General features: G+C 56.1%; 1 pseudogene; it reads left to right on the plus strand.

Annotated features, from left to right (window-relative positions):
* The first annotated feature begins 1,133 nt into the window (after positions 1-1,133).
* Positions 1,134-5,173, plus strand: LOC130704817 (thimet oligopeptidase-like; annotated as a pseudogene).
* Positions 5,174-10,782: the final 5,609 nt, after the last annotated feature.

Below are 10,782 nucleotides of genomic sequence, written 5' to 3' on the forward strand. Positions count from 1 at the left end.
TCTCCCCCCTCTCTCTCCCTCTCCCCCTCTCCCTCTCCTGCTCTCTGTCCCTCTCCCTCCACCTCCTTCCCTCTCTGGAGAGGGAAGGAGGTGGAGGGAGAGGGACAGGGAGCAGGAGAGGGAGAGAGGGAGAGGGAAAGAGGTAGAGGAAGAGCGGAACAGGGAAACAGGGACAGGGAAAGGGGACAGGGAGAGAGGGAGAGGGAAAGAGGGAGAGGGAGAGCGGAGCAGGGAAACAGGGACAGGGAAACAGGGACAGGGAGAGAGGGTGGCAGAGAGGGAGAGGGAAAGTGGGAGAGGGAGAGAGGGACAGGGATGGAGGGAGGGAGAGAAGGACAGGGCAAGAGGGACAGGGAGAGAGGGAGGGAGAGAGGCAGAGGGAGAGATGGAGGGAGAGGGAGAGTGAGAGGCAGGGAGGGAGGGATGGAGGGAGAGAGGGAGGCAGAGAGGGAGAGAGGGAGAAGGGCTGATGGGGACTCCCTCCCCGTCCCATCCTCTCCCCACTGCTTTCTCTTTTTTCTGCTTCAACAAACACCAGGCGCCATTTAGATCAGCCCTGAAGTCAACGTTGACGCTTGGACGGCCTGACCTCCCTGCTGCCTTCAAGCCCGGGACCACAGCTGGGAGATGAAGTCTGCGGGGCCCTGGGCGGTGGCGGCGGGCTGCACAGGCACCTCCTCTGACGCCCAATCTCTCCTCATTTACGAGGCAGCCACCAGCTCTCCTCCCTGACTCCCCAAGATTTGGGGCCTTTTTAATATGTGTCGATAATGCCATGAGCTACTATTTAACTTTTCCACAAGGACCCATCTCCCGAAATGCAGTGGTTTTCAGCCTTGGCTGCACTAGAGAACCCCCAGGGAAGGGAGAGGAGTCTACCTCCCTCTCTCTCCCTCTCCCTCTGTATCTCCTTCTGGCTCTCTCCCTCTCCCTCTGGGGTGATGCCCGATGAGCTCAGATTCGCAGATGTTCCCCCCATCCCCTCTCTGTGCCTTGCGTGGGGTCTGGGCCTTCTCACTGTGGCCCGGGTACACCCTTGACATTCAGACATCGGTTCCTGCAAGGACACTTGCGTTTGGTCCATACCGCGTGTGGCTGCAGTCTGTGCTTCTCCCGTTTAGCATCTTCAGTAGATGGGGGCTGTGCATGAGCCCTTCATCTTCCCCGCAGACACCACTGGTGCTTGCTCGGCCTCGCGGGTGATGCAGGGGGCACGGGGGACAGTCCTGTGTCCCCACCTTCTTGGGCTGCAGACAGGCCACGTTGGTCCTGTGGTGACTGGGGGTTTCCAGGAGAACCCCACCGCAGACCCGGAGAGGTGGCCCCAGAGAAGGTGGCGTATGCCTGGGGCCGGGCCTCACCAGCCAGCCACGGGCCACCTGCAGCAACAGGCGTCTCACCGTCCAGGGGCTGGGTGTTCAGGCGCCGTGGGGATGAGTTGCTGTCTGCATGGCAGCCGAGCTTGTATTGTTGAGCCGGGGAGGCCCTGGGTGGCTCCTGGAGAGCCTGGTCGCATTTCTTCCTGCCCTTGGCCTTAGAGCTCATCACAGTTCATGCCATTTCTGGTTCCAAAAGGACCTGTGTTCATAAAGACCACGTGTTAGGACAGCACCAAAGTGTCTACAAATCCGGGCCAGGAGGAGGAGGGAGGGTGATTGGCTGTGCCCGCCAGTGGCCTGAGAGCCCTGCCCGCCCGCAGAGACCTGGCCCGGGGCCTGTGGGGAGGGCGTGGCCCACGGTTCCCAGCGCTGGCCGTCTCTGGGTTCCAGGAGAACTGCGCGATCCTCGGCGAGCTGGTAAGGCTGCAACCCCAGAAGTCCCGCCTGCTGGGTTTCAGCACGCGTGCTGACTCCATGCTGGAGATGAACATGGCCAAGACCAGCCAGGTGGTGGCCACTTTCCTAGGTAACCCCGCCTCCCCGAGTCTCAGTGGGGACGGGGGTCAGGCGGACCTTGACTGGACGTGGTGCTGCCTGAGACCCCACTGTGTCAGCCCTTGGGGGTCGCCTTCCCCAACCCTTCATTCTGCCTCGAGGGGTGTGGGGTGTGGGGTGGCTGGGGGGCTGCAACAGGGACATAGCCGAGCCTCTCCCCTCCGGCCGCAGATGAGCTGGCCCAGAAGCTGAAGCCCCTCGGGGAGCAGGAGCGGCCGTGATCTTGGAGCTAAAGAAGGCCGAGTGCCAGAGGCGGGGCCTGCACTTTGACGGGCCCATCAACGTCTAGGACCTGTGCTACTACATGAACCAGGGGGAGGAGACGCGCTACCACGTGGACCAGTACCTGCTCAATGAGTCCTTCCCCATGCAGGTGGTCACACGCGGGCGGCTGGGCATCTCCCAGGAGCTGCTGGGGCTGACCTTCGACCTGGAGGAGGGAGCCAACATGTGTCACGAAGATGTGAGGCTCTACACGGTCCGGGACGCGGCCGCGGGCAAGGTCATCCATCGGCAAGTTCTACCTGGACCTCTACCCTCGGTGCATGCGTGGGGGAACCTGTCGGCCGTGGGCCGGGGGTCCTCTGTGGAAGCGGGGCCTCACCCGTGTCCCTCCCCAGGTAAGGGAAGTCCGGGCACATGGCCTGCTTTGGCCTGCAGCCGGGCTGCCTGCAGCAGGATGGGAGGCGCCAGATCGCCATCGTGCCCATGGTAGCCAACTTCACCAAGCCTATGCCCAACCCGCCCTCCCTGTTGCAGCATGATGAGCTGGAAACCTACTTCTATGAGTTCTGGCAAGCGATGCACCAGCTCCCCTCCCAGGTGAGTGCGGGCGCGGGGCTGCAGGCAGGTGGCGGGGAGGGCCCGGGCTCTCCCGTGGTCCTCAGGCAGGCCCTCGCCACGGGATTCTTCCGCTGATCTCATGCCACACGTGGCGACGCCCTCGGTGTCAGTTTCCATCATCAAACCCCACGCACTGGGCGCGTAAAAACGGAAGTGGATGTCCTCGAGACTCTGGAGGCTGGAAGCCCCAGATCAAGGAGTCAGGACTGGTTCCCTGCATGTTAAATACATGTATTCAAGAGTTGCCTTTAAAAAAGACAAAAGAAAAGAAAGGAATATTGCATGCAAGTCTGGTGACAAGCGGTGATGAGAACCAGAGGGTAGGCTCTGGGGCCTGGAGCGCCGCGCCCTGTGAGGCCCTGGGGCTGCTGGCAGTCTTGGTGGAGGCTCAGCAAGTCCCAGTGACTTCCCCACGGTGGGGGGTGTCCCCAGCTGAGCGTCTGGGCCCAGGACCCAGTGCTCGTTCAGTCTTCCTGCAGTCAGCCCTTTGTCCTGAGAGCGACGCTCTCACAGGCTGCACCGGAGCGCATGGGGACACTTTACTGAGCTGTGCAGCGGTCACTACTGCCCTGTTTTGGAACATTTCCCTCACCCCAAAAAGGTCCCTCACGCCCTTAGTTCCCTCCCCTCCCCTGTCCCTGACAACCAGGAACCCACTCTGACTCTGTGGATCTACCTGTTCTGGACGTTTCCCCTCAGTGGGGTCACACCCTGTGTGTCCTTCTGTGTCTGACTTCTCTCGCTGAGCATCGTGTTCTCAGGGTGCATCCACGTGGCAGCGAGTGTCAGGGCTCCACAGCTTTGCGTGGCTGAGGGCCGGAAAAAGACAAACGAAAAGAAAGGCACGTTGCCTGCGAATCTGGTGACAGCTGGTGATGAGAACCAGAGGGTAGGCTCTGGGGCCGGGAGCGCCGCGCCCTGTGAGGCCCTGGCGCTGCTGCCAGTCTCGGTGGGGCACGGGCAGCGCCGTCCCCCAGGAGCTGCTGGACAAGCTCATCAAGTCCCGGCTGGCCAACCCCAGTGCGGCCGGGCCAAGGGAATGCAAAGGGGCTTCCAGACCGCCCGGCTGCAAAGTGCGCCCTGGTCTCAGTGCCAGCCCCCCGTCTCCTTCCTCCTGCCCTCCAGGCCTCTTCAACCTGCACCAGATCGTCCTGGCCAAGGTGGACCAGGCCCTGAACACGCAGACGCCCGCCGACCCGGCCCAGGAGAATGCCCGCCTCTGCCAGGAGATTCTCGGGGTCCCAGCCACGCCAGGTAGCCAAGCGCATGCCGGGCCCACCTTAGCGGTCGGTTGGCAGCTACTGCCCAGGTCAAGAGGATCCTCTGGTCGTGTGTGAAGGGGGACCGACTGACGGGCTCTGGCCAAGGCCCACTGACCTCTGGCCTCTTCCTGCCTCGGTTCCTAGGCTGGTCCCTCCAGCTGTGGCCCACAGAGTCCGAGGGTGGGGTGGGCGTATCTGCACGTGCTTTCTGGAAAGCCTGGAAGAGACAGAAGAGGGCTTCATACCCTGGACGGAACACGTCGACGAGGTTTGCCCGTGCGTGTCAGTGAGGAGATGCAGTTCACTCCCTCGTGAGCGCTTTAACCCGCGCTCTCCCCATGCTGGAGGGCGAGCCCTGACTCATCCCTCGGAGCCTCGGGCAGCTGACCTTGTAAGAGGCTTAGGGGTGAACCCTCGTGAGCTTCAGCAGAAAGTTGGCAAAAATTTATTTGTGTCCCTCCACTGAGTTGCCACCAAGGTCCCCGTTTTCTACAAGTGTTGGGCCAATACTCCCTCTAGTGGCAGGGGACTCAGACAGGGCTGCTTTGAGGCTCCAAGCTCTGGGCTCTGGGGAAGGGGCACGGAGCGGCCAGGGGGCAGGGCAGGAGCCTCTCCGCGTGTGTCCCAGGGACCCACCTGCCTGCGACCTTCGGCCACCTGGCAGGAAGCTACGACGCCCAGTCCTATGGCTACCTGTGCAACGAGGTGTACTCCGCGGACACGTTCCACACACGTTTCAAGCAGGAGGGCGTCCTGAGTGGCAAGGTGAGAGGCTGGCCTGCCGTGCAGACCAACACGGAGGTCCTTGGCCTTGGCCTAGATGCTTGTGCCGCCCGCCTGGGCCTGCCAGGCTCTGAGGGCCCTGCCCTGGACCCCCTGCTCCCCTGCCCTTTGTTCAGTCACAGCAGAGGTGGCCACACCCACACTCTCAGTGAAGGGGGTGCTCCACCCTCCTGCAGCTCCGCCCCCTCTCCTCAGGTTGCCATGGACTACAGAAGCTGCATTCTGAGGCCAGGGGGCTCCGAGGATGCCAAGGTCATGGTGAAGCTCTTCCTGGGTTGTGACCCCACGCAGGACGCCTTCCTCCTGAGCAAAGGGCTGCAGGTTGAGGGCTGCAAGCCGCAGGCCTGCTGACGGCACGGGGTTTTGCCCCCCCAGGCGGGCCAGGTGCCTTAGCGCCCCGTCGGGGCGGGGGAGGGGCCGCGTGTCCTCCCAGCCCCCGAGTCCCCGGTGGCCGGCCTAGGCCAAAAGTCTCCACCTGGAAGTGTCTGGAAAGCCTGGCATCAAGGCTCCCCCTTGTTGCACTAATGCAACCCCTTCCTGGGGAGCTTTCCTGGTAACAAAACGGTTCTTTGAAAACGCAGCCATTAATAAAAAGACTCTACTCCTGGTCTCTGCCTGCCGTCCCTTCCACCACAGGAGTGGCATGGGGGCTGTCACACTGCGGGGAGTTCTGACCTTGGTCGGGGATCAGCCCTGGGGCCGTGGTGACGCGTCTGGGTCACTGGGAGATGGCTGAGCTGTGGGGTGAGTTCAGACGGGGATGGTGTCTCGCACCCCAGCCGGGCAGGCTCTCCAGTGAGGGGGTGTCAGTTTCCTGCCGGCCTCTCGCCCATCACTGTTTGGCATCTCGGGGGCTGTGATTGGCTGGAGCTGGTTCTGGCGGTGGGCACAGCTGCGGGAAGCCCGTCTGTCCCCGTGTCCTGTCCTCCTGCCCACGGCCGGCCGGCTGGCTCCCTCTGGTCATCGGCAGCTGCTGAAGTCTGGACCACAGCAAGGGGCCGCTTTCCTGGGTCCTAGCGATTCTTCCCAAAGGCCTTAGGGATGTGTTTTGGTGGCAGTAGGAATTCAGAGAGGGTGCTGCACCACTGGAGCGGTAGGGTGGCTCTGGACCGTCCCGTGTGTCCTTCCCTGGCCTTTGAGCTCCTCGGGAGCCCTGCCTCCGGCCCTTCGCCCCCACAAAGGATGCCAGGCAGTAGAGCGAGGGCACGGGTGGCGCCCCGACCTTCTCCCCGTGGCCCAGGCGGGCAGGCCGTGCCACACTCTGTCGCCCCCTCAGCCTGCCCGCCCGTTCTCACCCGCCCTAGTCCAGTCGGTTGTGAACCAGGCTGTGGTGTCTGCCCTTCTGCAGACCCGGCTCAGCTCCCTGCACCCACTTCGGTGCCTTCTGTGTTCTGGGCTGGTTGCAGGCCCAGAGCCGGTGGGCAGGCACCCCGTGGCCGGGAGGGCTGTTCGTGTGAATTCCCTGGGGCTTGAAAAGGAGCACAGACGGCCTTCCATCAGGCACCTCTCGATGGATATGGAAGGGGCGTGTCGGGGCCTGGGGTCTGCTTGTCTTCCCGTGCACCGAGCCCCCAGATGGTCCCCGTGCAAAATCCAGGTGTGGCGTTGGCACCCCAGCCGTGTGCCGGGCAGTCCGTGGCGGGCGCCACAGGCCTCGGGCTGGAGGGCCACAGGGTTCCCGAGCGGCAGGTCAGGACTGAGAGGGTGAGGCCTTTCCCCGGGTCCAGGGCCCAGGCTGACGCCGGCTGGAGGCCCCTCCGCTCACCGCCAGCACCCCCCAGCCCCTGCCCTCACGTGAGCCCCCAGGGCTGAGCTCAGGTGTTGGATGCCCAGGCTCCCCAGCAGCCCAGCCCATTCCCAGTCCTCCGTGGTCACTGAAGGACTTGCAAGCAGGTTGCCCCACAGAGACTGCTGTTCTCCGAGCCCTGGGCAGGGGGCAGGGAGGACGGGCACAGGGCCCTGCAGGGGTGTGGTCGCCGGGGCAGCCGGAGCAGCTCCACACAGTAATCAAGAGCATCTCACCAAAAACAGTGCGTTTCTCCAGCCGCCCTGGGACCTGAGCTCAGGTCCTGGGGCAGGAAGGGGCAGCAGTGCAGCTGTTAGCTGTCACTGGGGGTGGACTGTGGCCCGGTGCCACCTCTTAGATCCTCCCCTGTCCCCTTCCGGGGTTGCGACCGGACCCCTGCCAATCGGGTTCTCACTCCTCCCCATCCCCTATGCCTGCTCCATGAAGGTGGAAGGAACACATTTTTAAAAAGGTTGGAGCCTGGGCTTCCCTGGTGGCGCAGTGGTTAAGAATCTGCCTGCCAATGCAGGGGACAAGGGTTCAAGCCCTGGTCCGGGAAGTTCCCACACGCCGCGGAGCAATGAAGCCCATGCTCTAGAGCCCAAAAGCCACAACTACTGAGTCCTCGTGCCCCAACTACTGAAGCCCGCGCACCTAGAGCCCGTGCTCCGCAACAAGAGAAGCCACCGCAATGAGAAGCCCACGCACCGCAACGAAGAGTAGCTCCCGCTCACCGCAACTGGAGAAAGCACGCACGCAGCAAGGAAGACCCAATGCAGCCAAAAATAAATAAATAAAACAAATAAATAAATTTTTAAAAATCATATTAAATACCTATTAATGAGATTTTTAAAAATAGTCAGTTAGTTAGTTAGTTAATTGTGCCGGGTCTTAGTTGCCACAGGCCAGCTCCTTAGTTGTGGTAATGAGATATTTTATATTCTTTTTTGTTCCTGAACAAAGGCCTCAGAATCCAGTATCTATTTGATAATGCTCACAGCATAGCTCAGCACGGAATAGCCACATTGTTTTTCTTTGGCTGCTATGTACCAAACAGCCTTTTGTACTCTTTTACCAAATGCATGTATTTAATACCTGTTTTAAAAAACATAGGGAGATCTCAAAACTTTAAATTGACTAAAGTAAGATTCTCTCCGTAGTACTACTTATTTGACCAACACCACCTGATAACACTGGTGTGGTGCACTGAGCCTTACTCTAGCATATCGGGATAAACCCTGTTTCGACAAGTGTCCATCCTCCAAGTCTCCAAGGCCTCTCACACACTGCCAGTGAAACTGCTTCTTGCTTGGGAAAGAGTGCCCCAGTTCGTTTCTTTAGAAGCTTGAAGGCTATGTAAGCCCTCCAAAAGGTTAGAGGGCAAAGAACAACTCTAAAATTGGCACATTTGTTTAAAAAAAAAGACTTGTCAATATTACAAGAGCCAGCTTGCTTTCACTTGTGACACGTTTTCTTAGGAGGCAAGGGATGTGGCCATGTGACTTGGACAAGCTGCTTCCCTCTGTCTCAGTGTCCCACCTGTGAGTGGGTAGTCTGACTAAACTTAATTACAGACATCTGAATAAGGATCATGAACAGTGGCATCTAATTTCCAAAATAAAAACAGGAGAATGAGTATGTCTTTTACAACAGGACGTCAAGTCTACCTCAAAGATATTGGTAGCCTTGAGTCCATTGCTTCTCACTGAGTGCAATTGTGCCCCCCAGGGGACATCTGGGAAAGTCTGAAGGTGATTTTGGTTGTCACAACTGGGAGGAGAGAGAGGGAATGTTACGGGCACCTAGTGAATAGAGGTCGGGACCTTGCTAAACACTCTACGATGCACAGGACTCACACACCACAGCAAAGGTTTATCTGGCCCCAAAAGTCAATGCCTTGGTTGAGAAACCCTGCCTCAGAGCAAACCACAGATACTCATCTTTAGCAGGTAACAGGGCATTTACTACCCACCTGTAAACCTACAGACTTCCTGACTTACACAGCTAATCCTGTGGCAGGAATGAAATAGATAGCGTGTGACCATCTGGTATTATCTAGGTTTGCCCCTCAAGTCACATGGGACAGTGCTAGAGACTGACATTTTCTATATTGGAGGTCTTTGGCAAGCCACCAGTTTTCTAACCTAAAAAGCCTAAGCAGCATTATTACAATACACATAATAACACGACAATTCTGCTTTTATAGAGAAATTAGATGTGGGAAGGGAGCTTATCTGACATCAGAAGCAAATGCTTTGAACACATCACATCTGCTGGTTCGACTGTCAAATCTTGACAGCTGGAGACGTAGGAAGGTAGACAGGAGAGAACAGACCAAAGTTACGGGCCTGCTGAGTCCTCGGGTCTAACCATAATACACTTCGTACTGTCCTGGGTCCAGGGATGTGTTCTAACACCCTCTCAGTCACTTACGGTCCATAGATAGACCAAGTATAAATTCACAATTACCAGCAAGTGTAACAAGAAAAAAGCAGAGTTAAGAAACTTAAATGCGAGCCCTACCTGGTCTTTTTCTTCTTCATCGACAGAATCATCTGATTTTGCTTTTTCAGAGTCTTCCTCAGGTTTCCGTTTGGCAGGGCTGTCACACACAGTAAAGCCAACTGTTAGCTCACCAGACCCTAGACCTCCAGTGGGCACGAAACAACTCATATTCCTCCCTATCAAGAGTACCCTCTCTTTGGAAAGATTCAGGGCATGGTCCCCTCTTCCCTCTGAGAAGCACTTTTTGCCAGGACATTAAAAGAAGCTTCGAGCTTAATGTTTCTTTGGATGACAGGTTTAGAATACCACCATTTTGCAAACCTTAAGAAATAATGGATCTAGACTTTGATCAATGGCTGCTAGAATCACCGAAGAGACATTACATGCCTCTGATGGACAGCCCCATACCATCAATGAAGTCTCACAAAATAAAGCTGGAATCTGATCAAGACTCTAGACCTAACTACCAGTTTACAGAAAACTGGAGGCAAGGGAACACATTAACCACCAAAACGATGCAGTCAGCCAGACCTAGAAGCTATTAGAAAAAAGACCTATTTTCTTTAAATAAATGGCAAGAAAATAAGGAATCTATCACTTGAAAGGCTTAAGGAGCAAATCAACCAAACTCTGTTACACAAGGGGAAGAATGAACACTGCTTTATATTTGTTAGTAAGGAACTGTTACACTTTATAAGGCATGTTTTGTCTTCTTCAAAAGACTGTTTGCTAGATGTTAGCAATTATAGCAAAATATGAATAAAAAACTTGTCAGAGAAAGAGACCTTGTCATCTAGAAATATAGTATGTGTGGATAAGATGACATGTCCGATTTGTTTCAAAGTAATCCAACTGGGAGGATATGGGTGTGTATGGAGTTGTAATCCATTTGGATTAATTTTCACTTGGAGCATATGGGGATATAGATGAAACAACAGCCAGGAGATGTTAACTGTTGACACTGGGTGATAGGTACACAGGGGTTCATTTTACTATCCTTGGTAATTCTGTGTATGTACATTTGAAGTTTCCTATGTGAAGAGTAAAAATGGATGAGCTCTTCAGAAATGCTGTTCATGAATGTCTAATAACAGAATATCAAAAGGAAAACCTAAGCAATGTGGAAGTCAGAATTACTAAGTTACATCCTACTAATTTATATGTGTTTTACCAAAAACAGTTGGCCCCTAAGATGGGGGCTGTCCATTCATTATATACTGACCCTCTTGTGAAATGAGATGTGATGGTGGTCTGCCTGGTAGTTTGCCTTCTAATTCTGGGGCTAGATGAGACTTCAGCTGCTTAAAGAAAAAGAAACAAGAAAGCCACTATGAATAAAGAGTTCACAGCCAAGGTATAGTTCTTCAGCATTACCAAGCTGGTGCAGAGACCAGGCTCTGAGGATTAAGTACCCTTCTCTTCTTATTCTAAGCAACCACCGTCTTCATAAAGTCATCAAATTAGCACCTGCCAGTTTGCTGGGCCATTTTAACACAAGCTCTTGTATGAGGGGCCCAACCCTGAGACGCACAAGGAAACAGAGCCTCCGTTTATTTCATCAGAAGATGAAGTGGCCAAGCACCTGACCTGAGCTCAAGTCCCATGCTCTTTTTTAAAAAATTCCAGAAGAGTTACTCTGACTACAAGTGAGGAAGAGGTCTAATAATAA

Source organism: Balaenoptera acutorostrata, chromosome 1 (assembly GCF_949987535.1).
Source record: "Balaenoptera acutorostrata chromosome 1, mBalAcu1.1, whole genome shotgun sequence".
Classification (NCBI taxonomy): domain Eukaryota; kingdom Metazoa; phylum Chordata; class Mammalia; order Artiodactyla; family Balaenopteridae; genus Balaenoptera; species Balaenoptera acutorostrata.